Source organism: Bubalus kerabau, chromosome 19, assembly GCF_029407905.1.
Source record: "Bubalus kerabau isolate K-KA32 ecotype Philippines breed swamp buffalo chromosome 19, PCC_UOA_SB_1v2, whole genome shotgun sequence".
Classification (NCBI taxonomy): Eukaryota; Metazoa; Chordata; class Mammalia; order Artiodactyla; family Bovidae; genus Bubalus; species Bubalus kerabau.
The window spans coordinates 2,731,546-2,747,145 of NC_073642.1; the positions used below are offsets into that span (position 1 = coordinate 2,731,546).

General features: G+C 37.9%; 2 non-coding genes across 2 annotated transcripts; both read left to right on the forward strand.

Annotated features, from left to right (window-relative positions):
• The first annotated feature begins 7,673 nt into the window (after positions 1–7,673).
• LOC129634642 (small nucleolar RNA SNORD109A) lies at positions 7,674–7,740 on the forward strand. Its single transcript, XR_008705820.1, has one exon. It is a non-coding gene; the product is annotated as a small nucleolar RNA SNORD109A (small nucleolar RNA).
• A 7,767-nt stretch (positions 7,741–15,507) lies between these two features.
• Positions 15,508–15,600, forward strand: LOC129634577 (small nucleolar RNA SNORD116). The gene has a single exon (XR_008705761.1). It is a non-coding gene; the product is annotated as a small nucleolar RNA SNORD116 (small nucleolar RNA).

The following is a 15,600-nucleotide window of genomic DNA, read 5'->3' on the forward strand; positions in this document are numbered from 1 at the left end:
TCTAAAGACAGTACCTGTGTCTTACAAGTACCGTTCATTAGTAATTCTGAGCTAGTAGCTAAAATGTTGGCCAGAATGATAAGCAGAGTGAGTTGCAACAGAAAGTTTTGCCTGACTTTGCCATAGCAATGGCTAAAGTACATTTTAAAAATTGGATAGTTTATAGCAAGAAATGTGTGTTACGCTATTCTAAAGTTTGCCATCTTATTTTCTGGTAGCTTGAGAGGAAATGAGCCTGTATAAGATATTCACAGCTGGGGCCCTGGAACAGAGACTACTGAAGGAAAAAGCAGTCATAGTTAAGTAAGGCTGCATCTGTCATGGCGGACTGCTGGACACAGAGCTGCTCAGCCTCTGGTTTTAATGGATGCAAATATGAGGGTGTTTCAATATGGTAAATCTCTTTAAGGATAATAAAACTAATGATGGTGAAGTGTTTATAATATTACTAAACTAATATGTGAATGAATTAATAGGGTCAAAAGTAAAATACTACAGAAGGTTGGGATAAACATAGAAGAATGACAGGATATAAAAACTCAACATTTGGCAATAATCACAGTAATTGTTTCAACCAAGAAACTCAAAAGATGCTAAAACTTGAGAAAATTTGAGGGAAACAATACATTTTAAAATATTTTTTAAAATGTTTATTTTATTGAAGTATAGATTTACAATAAGACTTTTAAGTCCGAAGTTTGGTCAAAATGATAGTATAAAAGAATACGTAGGGGAGAATATCTTGAAGCACATGGTTTCAGGTGTACATGCTCAGGAAATATGAAAGTGTGGAATAAGAGCATGAATACTTTGATACCAATGGGTTTTATCTGTATCTGCATTTGAACCATTTATAATAGAACGTGTTTTTGCTCACAGTTCCTTCACTTAGCACGATTTTTCAAAGTTCAGCCATATTATAGCATGGATTGGAACTCCATTTCTATTTATGGGTGAGTAATACCCCAGTTATAGATCACATTTTGCTTGCTTATTCATTCATCAATATATGACATTCTACTAACTTATTTCTGTTCTTTGGCTGTTTTGAATAATCTTGCTATAAATATTTACGTGGAAATTTTTGTGTATATGTATATTTTTACATCTTTTAGGGATAAGAACACGAGAAGTTGCCTGACTAGGATTTTAAGATCGTACTTGCTTCATTTGAAGGTGTACAAGTCTGCACAGTGAACATTTGGTTGAATATTGGTGGAAACTCTTACTGTAGAAATAAGTAAATTGAAAAACCAAAATAAACACAATTGAAGCCCATTGCCTCATACCTGGTTCATTCAATTTGAATATATTTAATTTTTATTATTGTGCATTTTTACTTTTGTGTTCTTGTTTTAAATATTATGGAATCAATGTTGGTTTGCATACAAAGGATTTCATTGTCTTACAACATTAATTATGATGGAGAAAGGGCATCTTGAATAAGTGAATTAAATATTAGTCAAGGATAGTAGGATCATTCAAATAGGTAGAATTCTGCCACAGAAATAAATTGATTTTACTCATAATGTTCATGAAGAACTAAAATGAAAAATTTTCTCTCACTGGTTTAATAGCTGGTGTAGCCTCCCATACTCATTTTCATCTCCAGTTTTCCCATGTAAATTAAGTGGCTTAGTATGTTTCTAGGATTATGGACGCCTGTGTTATTTCTTGGGTATTTTCAGGATCTGTCCTTTCTCACAGGCGAACAGTAAAAGGTGTCTTTTTAAATGAAAATGTCTGGATCATGTATATATACATTGTGAAAAATCTGAATAAAATGAGAAACAAAATGACTGTTGTTGAACAGTACTATATTTCTATTCTAAGCAAGTAAGGGAAGACTTAACTTACTTATTTTTAGTGTTATTCACAGTTTGGGTAGCTTTGAATGCTACCAGTTCTGCGTGTATTCAACATTTGATATCTGAGTATCTGATTTCTTACTAAATGGTATTCCTTTGAGTGTGTGCCTACTAACACATATATAGACTCAAAACATGAGAAAGTGGAGAGGATACATGAATACTGGCCCAGTGTTCTGTGCTAGCATTTTTTCAATATTATGTTTGTACCTCTTACATAATTTTAATTTTATGTACTTTATAATACACCGTTTGTCACGTGTACTTCTGTGGGTTTTGGCAAAGGTATAGAATAGTATATCTAGCACCACAGTCATGATGTGTGTCGGGGAGGGGGTGCGTCCATTACCCCTAAAATCCCCTTGTGTTTCTCCTTTATAGTCAATCCCTCCTTCTGCTCTTCAGTCTCTTGTAATCGCTGTTTCTAAAGTTCTGCCTTTTGATTTTGTTGTTCAGTCACTTAAGTCATATCCTGCTCTTTGCAATCCCATAGACTATAGCACGCCTGGCTCTTCTGTTCTCCATTATCTGGTGGAGTTTTCTTAAATTCGTATCCATTGTGTCAGTAATGCTATCTAACCATTGTATCCTCTGCTGCCCCCTTCTTTTGCCTTCAGTCTTTCCCAGCCTCAAGGTCTTTTCCAATCAGTCATCTCTTTGTACCAGGTGGCCGAAGTATTGGAGCTTCAGCTTTATCAACAGTGCTGCCAATGAATATTCAGGGTTGATTTCCTTTAGGATGATCTGGTTCGATCTCTTTGCAGTCCAAGGGACTCTCAAGAGTCTTCTCCAACAGTACAGTTCAAAAGCATCAATTCTTCAGGTACTGGGATTCTTTATAGTATAACTCTCACATCCATACATGACCACTGGAAAAACCGTAGCTTTGACTATACAAACCTTTGTTGGCAAAGTAATGTCTCTGCTTTTTAATATGCTGTCTAGGTTTGTAATAGTTTTAATTCCAAGAAGCAAGCGTCTTTTAATTTCATGGCTGCACTCACCATCTGTAGTGATTTTGGAGCCCAAGAAAATACTAGTGTGTGCGATGCATGCAATTGTGTGGTAGTTTCAGCATTCTTTGGCATTGCCTTTCTTTGGGATTAGAATGAAAACTGACGTTTTCCAGTCCTGTGGCCACTGCTGAGTTTTCCAAATTGGCTGACATATTGAGTGCAGCACTTTGACAGCATCATCTTTCAGGATTTTAAATAGCTCAGTTGGAGTTCCATCACCTCCACTAGCTTTGTTTGTATTGATACGTCCTAAGGTCCACTTGACTTCACACTCCAGGTTGTCCAGTTATAGGTGAGTGACCACACCATCATGGCTTTCTGAATCATTAACACTTTTCTTGTACAGTTCTTCTTTGTATTCTTATCACCTTTTCTTAATCTCTTCTGCTTCTCTTAGGTCTTTACTGTTTCTGTCCTTTATCGTGTCCATTCTTACATAAAATGTTCCCTTGATGTCTCCAACAAGTATTTTCTTGAAAAGATCTATGGTCCTTTCCATTCTATTGTTTTCCTGTATTCTTTGCATTGTTCATTTAAGATGGTCTTCTTATCTCTCCTGTATCTCAGAATACTCTGAACTCTGCATTCAGTTGGGTATATCCCTTTCTCCCTTGCCTTTCACTTCTCTTATCCCCTTAGCTATTTGTAAAGCCTCCTCAGGCAATCACTTTGCCTTCTTGCATCTTTTTCTTTGGGACAGCTTTGTTCACTGCCTCCTGTACAATGTTATGAACCTGCATGAATAGTTCTTCAGGAACTCTGTCTACCAGATCTAATTCCTTGAATCTATTCGTCACCTCCACTGTATAATCATAAGGTATTTGATTTAGGTCATACCTGAATGGTCTAGTGGTTTTCCATACTTTCTTCAATTTAAGCCTGAATTTTGCAATAAGGAGCTCATGATCTGAGCCACTGTCAGCTCCAGGTCTTGTTTTTACTGACTATAGAGCTTCTTCATCTCTGACTGCAAAGAACATAGTCTGATTTCAGTATTGACTACCTGGTGATGTCTTTGTAGAGTCATCTCTTGTGTTGCTGGAGAAAGGTGTGTGCTTTGAGGGCTACTCCATTTCTTCCAAGGAATTCTTGCCCACAGCAGTAGATTTAATGGTCATCTGAATTAAATTTCTCCATTCCCATCCATTTTAATTCACTGATTCCTAAAGACATCAATGTTTAATCTTGTCATCTGCTTGACCATGTCCAATTTACCTTGATCCATGGACCTAACCTTTCAGGTTCCTGTGCAGTAATGCGTACCACGTCAGATTTTACTTTGACCACCAGATATATCCACAACTGAGCATGATTTCTGCTTTCACCCAATTGCTTCATTCTTTCTGGAGTTATTAGTAATTGCCCTCTGCTCTTCCCCAGTACCATATTGGATACCTTCCAACTTGGGGGGCTCATCTGGTGTCATATCGTTTTGCCTTTTCACACTGTCCATGGGGTTTTTCAGGCAAGAATAATGGTGTGGGTTGCCGTTTCCTTCTCCAGGGGACCAGGTTTTGTCTTTTCAGTTCAGTTCAGTCACTCAGTCATGTCCAGCTCTTTGCGACCCCATGAACTACAGCACGCCAGGCCTCCGTGTCCATCACCAACTCCGGAGTTCACTTAAACTCATGTCCATCGAGTCAGTGGTGCCATCCAGCCGTCTCATCCTCTGTCGTCCCCTTCTCCTGCCTCCAATCCTGCCCAGCATCAGGGTCTTTTCCAGTGAGTCAACTCTTCGTATGAAGTGGCCAAAGTACTGGAGTTTCAGCTTTAGCATCATTCCTTCCAAAGAACACCCAGGACTGATCTCCTTTAGAGTGGACTGGTTGGATCTCCTTGCAGTCCGAGGGACTCTCAAGAGTCTTCTCCAATACCATAGTTCAAAAGCATCAATTCGTCGATGCTCAGCTTTCTTCACGGTCCAACTCACATCCATATATGACTACTGGAAAAACCATAGCCTTGACTAGACAGACCTTTGTTAGCAAAGTAATGTCTCTGCTTTTGAATATGCTATCTAGGTTGGCCATAACTTTCCTTCCAAGGAGTAAGCGTCCTTTAATTTCATGGCTGCAGTCACCATCTGCAGTGATTTTGGAGCCCCCCAAAATAAAGTCTGTTGCTGTTTGCACTGTTTCCCCATCTATTTCCCATAAAGTGATGGGACCAGATGCCATGCTCTTTGTTTTCTGAATGTTGAGCTTTAAGCCAACTTTTTCACTCTACTCTTTCACTTTCATCAAGAGCCTTTTTAGTTCCTCTTCACTTTCTGCCATAAGGGTGGTGTCATCTGCCTATCTGAGGTTATTGATATTTCTCCCGTCATTCTTGATTCCAGCTTGTGCTTCTTCCAGTCCAGCGTTTCTCATGATGTACTCTGCATAAGTTAAATAAGCAGGGTGACAATATACAGCCTTGATGTACTCCTTTTCCTATTTGGAACCAGTCTGTTGTTCCATGTCCAGTTCTAACTGTTGCTTCCTGACCTGCATATAGGTTTCTCAAGAGGCAGGTTAGGTGGTCTGGTATTCCCATCTGTTTGAGAATTTTCCACAGTTTATTGTGATCCACACAATCAAAGGCTTTGGCATAGTCAATAAAGCAGATATAGATGTTTTTCTGGAATTCCCTTGCTTTTTCCATGATCCAGCGAATGTTGGCAATTTGATCTCTGGTTCCTCTGCCTTTTCTAAAACCAGCTTGAACATCTGGAAGTTCACGGTTCACGTATTGCTGAAGCCTGGCCTGGAGAATTTTGAGCATTACTTTACTAGCGTGTGAGATGAGTGCAATTGTGTGGTAGTTTGAGCATTCTTTGCATTGCCTTTCTTTGGGATTGGAATGAAAACTGACCTTTTCCAGTCCTGTGGCCAGTGCTGAGTTTTCCAAATTGGCTGGCATATTGAGTGCAGCACTTTCACAGCATCATCTTTCAGAATTTAAAATAGCTCAACTGGAATTCCATCACCTCCACTAGCTTTGTTCGTAGTGATCCTTTCTAAGGCCCACTTGACTTAACATTCCATGATGTCTGGCTCTAGGTGAGCGATCACACAGGTTTTTTCTTTTACCGAATGCCATTTAAATGGAATCAAACATTACATAGTATCTAGGGTCCAGTTCATTTTACCTTTCAATTTGAGTCCTCCAGTTTACTTGCACACCTTTATCCTTCAGAGACCTGTGTTTAGTTATTGATGTACTCCTCCTAAATTCCATGTTGAGAAAAGACAGGCCAATATTACTCCATCTTAATTCCACTTAGGTCTTGCTGCTGCTACTGCTGCTAAGTCGCTTCAGTCATGTCTGACTCTGTGCGACCCCATAGACGGCAGCCCACCAGGCTCCCCCGTCCCTCAGCTTCTCCAGGCAAGAACAATGGAGTGGGGTGCCATTGCCTTCTCCGAGCCACTAAGGTCTTACCCCTCTCTAAAGTCTTTTTCCATTTGATTCTTTTTGTAAATAATTTCCATTTATCTTATGAAATGTCTCCTCTTTTTTTCTATTCTTGCCATTGGTCCATTTGTTCAACATGTTTGTAATAGATTTTCAGAGTTCTTATCTCTTACTTCCAGAATATGGGTCTCACAACAAACATCCTTTTTATTTGACCCATCACAAGGCATTTCACAAAATCTATATTGGGTGTAATATAACTTTAGAATTTCTCAGTTTAAAAGATAACTGCTATGTTACTAATTTACATAGAGTGGTAGAGAGGATTATTGACTGCAGAATGAAGAGTTCAGAGAGGAAATAAATGAAGAAATGAAATGACAAAGATGATAAAGGAGCAAGGAATTTTGTTTGGTGAGGACTAGAAATGCGAGGATGCCTGTACAATAAATAATTATTATAGAACCAATTGTTCTATTGATTTTTAAAATAATTTCTTGCATTTTTCTGATCTGATTTGTATCCTATGTGATGTTTTGCTGCAGGTCAAAGGCTAGAACAAGTTATCATACTTCAGGGAGGAAAGGTGAGCAGCTACTCTGGTGCTATTGAAATTTTGGTCTGTGTTCAGGCCAGTGATGTCACAAATTCAAGAAATGAGCTCATTTTTTCAGGTGCCCAGGGAGCATATTTTTATGATAAATTTTCCCCCATAGATATATCTACTTTGTTAATGGAATCTTCATTATTTTTCCCTCTATTAAAGAAAATAACTTGGTTAACATTTAAGAATCATTGATAGATTACATTTTTATACCATTTTATTATGTGTGAAAATAACCTTTTAGTGAAATTTAAATGTGCCAAAATATTTATCTGTTACTAGCATTTCAGAATTTAGATATTTCAACTCATATTTCCACTATAATCAAACCTTATTTGCTACTTAATTTACAAATGCTACCCCACTATGGCTCAGATGAGAAAGAACCTTCCTGCTATGCAGGAAACACAGATTTGACCCCTGGGTCAGGAAGGTCCCCTGGAGAAGAGAATGACTACCCACTGCAGTATTCTTGCTTGGAGAATTCTGCGAACAGAGGAGCCAAGCGGGTGTCAAAGAGTCAGACTCCACTGGGAAACTAACACTTTCACCTCACTACTCCTCGAAATTTTAGTTGACTTAGTTGTTTTGGATGTTCTCAATAGATTTTAATTTTATACAGAGAAATCCATGGCGGTGTGCCTTTTGTGCTCTGAGGGTTCTATTGTTCAAATACTAAACAAATTGTATTCTGTATATGTATTGTTTTTTGTTAACAACACAGTACGTAAGCCTGAAGGAAATGAGCCTGGCTATGAAAATGCTTATTTGTTGGGAGGGTGCTTGTCTGGATCGATGATGAGAAAAACTGTCTGAGGATGCTGAGGGACTCATTCCAGATGTCAATCTGAGGTCCAGATAAATGCCCCTGTAACCGGACAAATAAGAACCTCAGAGCCTGGCTTTGACTACATAACACTGCTGTGAGCATGCCTTTTCTTTCTTCCAGAGCAAGTCATCCTATTCTACATACTCATGCCTCTTATGAGACATGTAGATATGCTAAGTGACCCAAGACTTGCTTCATTTTGAACACAGTTGTAGACAGAACTTTTTAAAGAAATTGTTCTTGAGTAATAAATGAGGGGGGGGGGAAATGTTGAAGTAAGAAAGGGTTGAGCAACTGTAATGGGTACTGAAAGCATCATTTGTGGTTGGGCTGGAAGAAGGGAACATTGCATGACTAATAAATTTTGACAGTGAGTTTTGACAGTATTAGTGCTTTGTTATTTTTACTCTTGAATATTTTTGAGACTATGTCTTTTTTTTCTTTTTGTTTGTTTTTATTTTTTTCTGCTACGCTTTTCTGAGGTAGAAGGACTGAAATGAGGGCCTCTACTTCAGAGAATAGGGGTGAGTAACTGTACCAGGATCCTTTAAAATTCATATGTCTTGTGCACTGTGCCATACCCTGAAGTATAAGTGTTCATCTGTCCAGTGGCTTACTGGATAATATCTTCATGATGTGTCCTTTTCTTTAGTGATTGCCTCTAGCCTCATTTCCAAATTTTAGGTTTTCTTTTATCTGAGTTTTAGGTAAACTGACAAATACAGAATCTTGGAAAATTGTTGTTTTATACATTTTCTTGTTGCTGTGAAATATCCTTTGGTGAAATTAAACTGTGCTTGGGAGTTTTCTTAACATATTATGGTTTCAGAATGTTGACCCCATGATTGAGATCATCATTGTTAGATCATTTTGGTCAGATCCATAAGATCGTTACGGGTTATTATTACTCTTTTTCTAAATGTTGAAAATGAAAGGTGCTCAATTGTGTCTGATTCTTTGTGACCCCATGGACTGTACAGTCCATGGAATTCTCCAGGCCAGAATAATGGAGTGGGTAGCCTTTCCCTTCTCCAGGGGATCTTCCCAACCCAGGGATCAAACCCAGGTCTCCCACATTGCAGGCAGATTCTTTACCAGCTGAGCCACATTTGACTTTAATTAGGATGTTTCCTTTTTCAGTCTGAAAAATTATACTTTATACTTTCCGAACTCTTTCTAAGGCCTTGAAGATTTTAAATGATAAAAAGCTTCAGTTTTTTTTAAAAAAAAAAATTTCAATTTTCCATATTGCATTAATCTCACAAAACATACTAGGTTGGGTTAATCAAGTGTAGTAAAATTTCATATATTAAATAAATAATCATTATTTCTTGTTAAAATTGAAACATCCATCAGTTAAGAAAAATAGTCTATATTCCTTGGCATGATTACACAGGTTTTTGTGTTACCTAGGGCCTGATGTTTAATACTTGTGAAATGAGTAAACTCTTTTTCTTTTGACAAATATATTTTCACAAATTCTTTAATAGTTGTTTTGTTATATTTATTTATTTATGTATTGTAATTTATATATTCATTTTTCTACAAACTAGCAAGGTCATTCATTTCCTCTGGTCAGTTTAGCTAAAACATTTTGAATTTTGTTGAATTTTTCAAGAAATTGATTTTTGGTTTCATTGATTTTTATTTTTTATTCAGTTGCTTGTTTCAATCTTTAGTCTGTATCATTTTTTATTCTAATCTTTCTTTTCTTTCTTTCTTGCTTTATGTTTGATTTTCTTTTCTTTTTCTAGCTTCTTAAGGTAGATTACTGATTTGAAATCTTTCTTTTTTAAATGTAAATCTCAACAGCTATAAAATTTTCTCCTCAAGTACTGCTTGTGGTATCTCATAAATTTTGGAATGTTGTGTGTTAATTTTCATTCATCTCAAAAATTTAATAATTTTCCCTGAGAATGTCCTACTTGATTCATTTTTATTAGGAACTTGTTTCTTAATTTCTACTTACGTGTGAAATCATCTAAATTTCTTTCCATTACTGATTTCTAGTTTAATTCCATTGTGATCAGTGAACATAGTCTGTACAATTTCAGTGTTTTAAAATTTATTTAAACTTATTTTTGGTGTTATATCTGGTCTTTTATGGAGTATGTTCCTTATGCACTTGAGAAAAATGTATAATCATTTGATTTTAGGTGGAGTGTTCTGTGTAAGTCTGTTCACTGTAGTTGGTTTATGGTTGTTCAAGTATTCTATTTCCATAATGATCGTTCTTCTAATTGTTCTGTTGCTTATTAAAAGCAAGACATTAAAAGTATCCAAATATTGTAGAGTTTTCTGTTTCTTCAATTCTGTGCAATTTTGCTTCATATATTTTGGGACTTTGTTGTTAGATGTGTAAATGTTTATCATTGCTTTATCTTCTTAATGTATTTGACTTTTTTATCAATGTTTAATTGACCCATGTAACAATTTTTGTTTGAAGACAAAACAAAACTTTCAACTTTTGTCTGATATTGAAATAGTCACTCTAGCTGTCTTTAGGTTACATATTATATGAAATATTTATTTCATGCTTTAATTTTTAACCAATCTCTGTCTTTGAATCGGAAGTATGTCTCTTGCAGATAACATATAGTTGGATCATGTTTTTAATCCATTTTGCCAATCTCTGCCTTTCACTTACAAATTTTAAACCATCTCTGTTTAAAGTAATTACTGATAAAGGAGGACAACTACTATTTTGCTGTTCATTTTTTCTGTATTTTTTTTTTGTCTTCAATATTGCATATTTTCTGTGAAATAGGTATTATTGAGAGTACCATTTTAAATTCTTTATTTCCTGTTTTTACTATATATTTTTAAGTTATTTTCTTAGTCGTTGCCCTGGGGACAACAATTAACTTCTTAATTTATAATAAAGTAGTTATGATTAATAACAATTTAATTTCAATAATGCATAAAATTTTTGTGGCAACAAAAACATTGCTCCATTTCCCCTATATGTTGTCATTGTCACAAATTATGTCTTCATACTTATGCACTCATCACCACAGGTAGATGGTTTTTGTTTTATGCCTTTATTTAAACATCATATAGGAAAAGAGTTACAAAGATATATTAATACTGGCTTTTATATTGCCTTTACTGATGTTATGTATTTCTTGATGCAGATTTAAGTTATTGTGTATTGTACGTTCATTTAAGATTGATTCCCTTAGACATTTCTTATGGGGCAAATTTACTGTTAAAGAACATTCTCAGTCTTTGTAAATCTGAGAATGTCTTAATTTCTCCTTCATTTTTTTTAGAGCATTATTATCAGATCAAGAACTCCCAGTTGAATAACTTTTTGTTTCAGAACATTGAAAATGCCATCCTACTGCCTTCTGAAACCATGTGGTATGATGAGAAATCACTTTTGTTTTTCTGAAGATCACTTCTGCATCTTCTCTATTGCTGTTTTGTCTTTCTATTTGAACAGTTTATGAATCTGTTTGAATTTATCCTATATGGACTTCTTAAGTTTGTGATTTTTCATCAACTTTGGGCAGTTTTGTCTATTATTTCTTTTTTTTTTAATTTTTTATAATCAAATGAATACTTTTTTTAAGTTTATGTACACTTCCTTTTTTTAATTTAAATTTATTTGTTTTAATTGGAGGCTAATTACTTTCCAGTATTGTGTTGGTTTTGCCATACATCAGCATGAATCCGCCACGGGTGTACACATGTTCCTCATCCTGAAACCCCCACCCACCTCCCTCCCTGTATCTTCCCTCTGGGTCATCCCAGTGCACCAGCCCCAAGCATCCTGTATCCTGCATCGAACCTGGACTGGCGATTCATTTCTTATATGATATTATACATGTTTCAATGCCATTCTCCCAAATCATCCCGCCCTTTCCCTCTCCCACAGAGTCCAAAAGACTGTTCTATACATCTGTGTCTCTTTATAGTTTCTGCTCATTCCTTTCTTTTTCTCTGACTCTTGCTATGTGTATTTTAGTACACTGGCCTCATATTACTTTTAGGCTGTGTCTATTAAAAAATAAATTTTCTCTTCCTATAACTGGATAATTTGAACAATTATATTTTTTAGTTTTTTTTTTTTTTGTCCAAATTTGTCATGGAGGCCTTTTTGTGAGTTTTTTAATACTTGTAATTATGCTTTCAACTCCAGAATTTCTACTTGATTTTGTTTGAAAATTTTCTGTCCCTTGATTGACGTACCTATTTCATGAGATAGTGTGTGTTGGAATCATCTGGTTCTTAAAACTACTTTCCATTACCTTTTGCAGCATATTTAAAGTAACTGATTTAAAATATTTCTATGTTGAGTCCAGTGTCTTGACTTTGAGTTTCTATTGCTTGTTCTTAATTTTTCCTTCTTTGTGAGAGACATGCATGTTTCTTTGAATTTCCAGTATTCTAGTACTTTTATATTGAAAATTGGACATTATGCATATCATAATTTGGCAACTTTGGAAGTCAAACAATCCATTTTCCCTATATTTGTTGTCCTTGTTGATGAAGTTGTTTGTAGTAGTGTTCACTGAAGATTTTTTCATTAGATTCACTTCAGTTCAGTCACTCAGTTGTGTCTGGTTCTTGGCGACCCCATGGACTACAGCACGCCAGGCTTCTCTGTCCATCACCAACTCCCAGAGCTTACTCAAACTCATATCCATCTTATCCTCTGTCGTCCCCTTCTCCGCCTGCCTTCAATCTTTCCCAGCATAAGGGTCTTTTCCAGTGAATCAGTTCCTCACGTCAGGTGGCCAAAGGGTTGGAGTTTCAGCTTCAGCAAAAGTTCTTCCAATGAATATTCAGGACCAATTTCCTTTAGGATTGACTGGTTTGATCTTCTTGCAGTCCAAGAGACTCTCAAGAGTTTTCTCCAACACCACAGTTCAAAAGTATCAATTCTGTCCATAATTCTTCAGGCACTCTGTCTATCAGATCTAATCCCCTGAATCTATTTGTCACTTCCATTGTATAATCATGAGATACTTGATTTAGGTCATACCTGAATGGCCTAGTGGTTTTCTGTACTTTCTCCAGTTACGTCTAAAGTTTGCAATGACTTCATTTTCTTTCTTTCTTTCTTTTTTGAGTTCATTTTCTGTCCCAGTCAGCTCCCGGTCTTGTTTTTGCTGACTGTCTAGAGCTTCTCCAACTTCACCTGCAAAGAATGAAATCAATCTTATTTCAGATTTGACAGTCTGGAGTTGTCCGTGTGTAGAGTCTTCTCTTGTGTTACTGGAAGAGGGTGTTTGCTATGAGCATCGTGTTCTCTTGGCAAAACTGTGTTAGCCTTTGCCCTGCTTCATTTTGTACTACAAGACTAAACTTGCCTGTTATTCCAGGTGTCTCTTGACTTCCTTCTTTTGCACTCCAGTCCCCTATGATGAAAAGGACATCTTTTTTTGGTGTCCTTTTAGTTATGGAAGGTGTGAGTCTTCATAGAACCATTGAACTTCATCTTCCTTGGCATTTGTGATTGAGGCATAGACTTGGATTAGTGTGCTATTGAATGGTTTGCCTTAGAAATGAACTAAGATCATTGTGGTGTTTTTGAGATTGCACCCATGTACTGCATTTTGAATTCTTTTATTGACCACAAGGGCTATTCCATTTCTTCTAAGGGATTCTTGCCCACAGTAGTAGATATAATGGTCATCTGTATTATTCACCCATTCCCATCCATTTTAGTTCACTGATTCCTAAAATGTTGATGTTCATTCTTAACTATCTCCTGTTTGACTAATTCCAATTTACTTTGATTTGTGGATCTAACATTCCAGGTTCCTTTGCAATATTGTTCTTTACAGCATTGGACTACTCACCACCAGACACATCCACAATTAGATGTTTCCATTGTGGGTCAGCCTCTTCATTGCTTTGGAGCTATTTCTCCACTCTTCTACAGTAGCATATTGGGCACCTACTGACTTGGGGAGTTCATTTTTCAGTGTCATACCTTTTCCCCTTTTCCTATTGTTCCCTGGATTCTAAACACAAGAAGCCAAAGGAGTTTATAATTTTTTTCTCCAGTGGACCACATTTTGTCAGAACTGGCCACCATGACCCATCCATCTTGGGTGGCCCTACAAGGCATGGCTCATAGTTTCACTGAATTAGACAAGACTGTGATACATGTGATCAATTTGGTTAGTTTTATGTGATTATAGTTTTCTTTCTATCTTCTCTATGATGGGTGACGGTAAGCGGCTTGTGGAAGCTTCCTGATGGGTGGGACTAACTATGGGGAAAACTGGGTCTAGCTCTGGTACCGTGCACAGTAAAACAGTGACAGACTTCACTTTCTTGGGCTCCAAATCACTGTGGCTGGTGACTGAAGCCATGAAATTATAAGGTGCTTGCTCCTTGGAAGAAAAGCAATGACAAAATTAGACAGCATACTAATGATTAGAGACATCATTTGCTGACAAAGGTCCATATACTCAAAGCGATAGTTTTTCTGGTAGTCGTGTATGGATGTGAGACTAGGACCATAAAGAAGGCTGAGCATTGAAGATTTGACGCTTTTGTACCATGGTATCAGAAAATACTCATGAGAGTGCCTCAGACTACAAGGAAAAACCAATGAATCTTAAAGGAAATCAATCCTGAATATTCACTGGAAGGTCTGATGCCGAAGCTGAAGCTCCAGTAATTTGGCCACCTAATGAGAAGAGCCGACACAATGGAATAGACCCTGTTCTGGGAAACATTGAAGGCAGGAGGAGAAGGGGACAAAAGATGATGAGATGGTTGGATGGCATCACTATCTCAATGGACAAGGATTTGAGAAAACTACAGGAGATGATGAAGGACAGAGAAACCTAGTAAATAGCATTTCATGGGGTCACAAAGAGCCGGACATGACTGACTGAGTGGAGAGGAGGCCAGCGTGGCTGCAGGTAGTAGGAGTCAGAATAGATCCCAGCCACGCAGGTGGGATCTGGTTTGAGTAGGTGTATTTTTGACGCAGTTCCTGCTCTGAGTGCCATAGTTGTGGCTGTGCTGATGTCGAGGTCAAAGTGAGGAAGCTTCTGTGGTTTCTAGTTGGAACCCCAGGCCCTATCTGAGGACCCTGCCATTGCAGCCCTTTGATTTGGTGAGAGTCCTGAGTGCCTGGTGGGTTGCAGTGGTTGCGGAGGGCTGGTGGACTGAAGCCAGGGGACAACAGCAGTATGACTCCATGGACATGGCACATGTATTCAGATACCAGGGCCTTTGCATGGGGACTTTTGAGACACAGAGATACCCAGAAGGAGTTCTAGAGGACATTCAGCCCCACATCAAATCCCCCACCAGCCATGCGTGCTCAGTCAGAGCAGTACCCACAGGTACTTGAACCTAATTTCCTGCACTCTATTGACAGATATGTATCCAGTCGTATGTAAGGGATCAATACAGTTGGGTAGCAGATACAGGCCTTCCCTCTCCATGAAGCAAGCGCATCGATGTTGCCCAGTGAGAGACCGGGTACACATGTGAAGCCTGCCTGTGCTTTCTGTCCCCTTGACAGGTGAAGTTGCCAGGCATGATTGTCTGTCACCCAGGAGACGAAGCCCCGCCCATAAAGTGGTGACTCGAGGTGCAAGAGAGTCCGGCGAGAAGTGTGGCGGGCCCAGGTTGCTGCCAGTTCTTTTAGGATCACCCTGGGACTACCTGAGTGGCTGTAAGTATGGGGGGACTTCCTCTTGCTGAGAAGCCTGGGGAATCTGAGTTCCCCCAGGTTCTGGGGGATTCCCAGGTCACTGGCTCCTCCTGGGAGCGGCCCTGCCTGCCCTCCGGAGGTGGGCAGCGAGCCAGCACGTGCTCGGATCGATGATGACATCCTCACATGCATTCCTTGGAAAATCTGAACAAAATGAGTGAGAACTCACTACCGTCTCCTCATCGAAACTGAGGTCC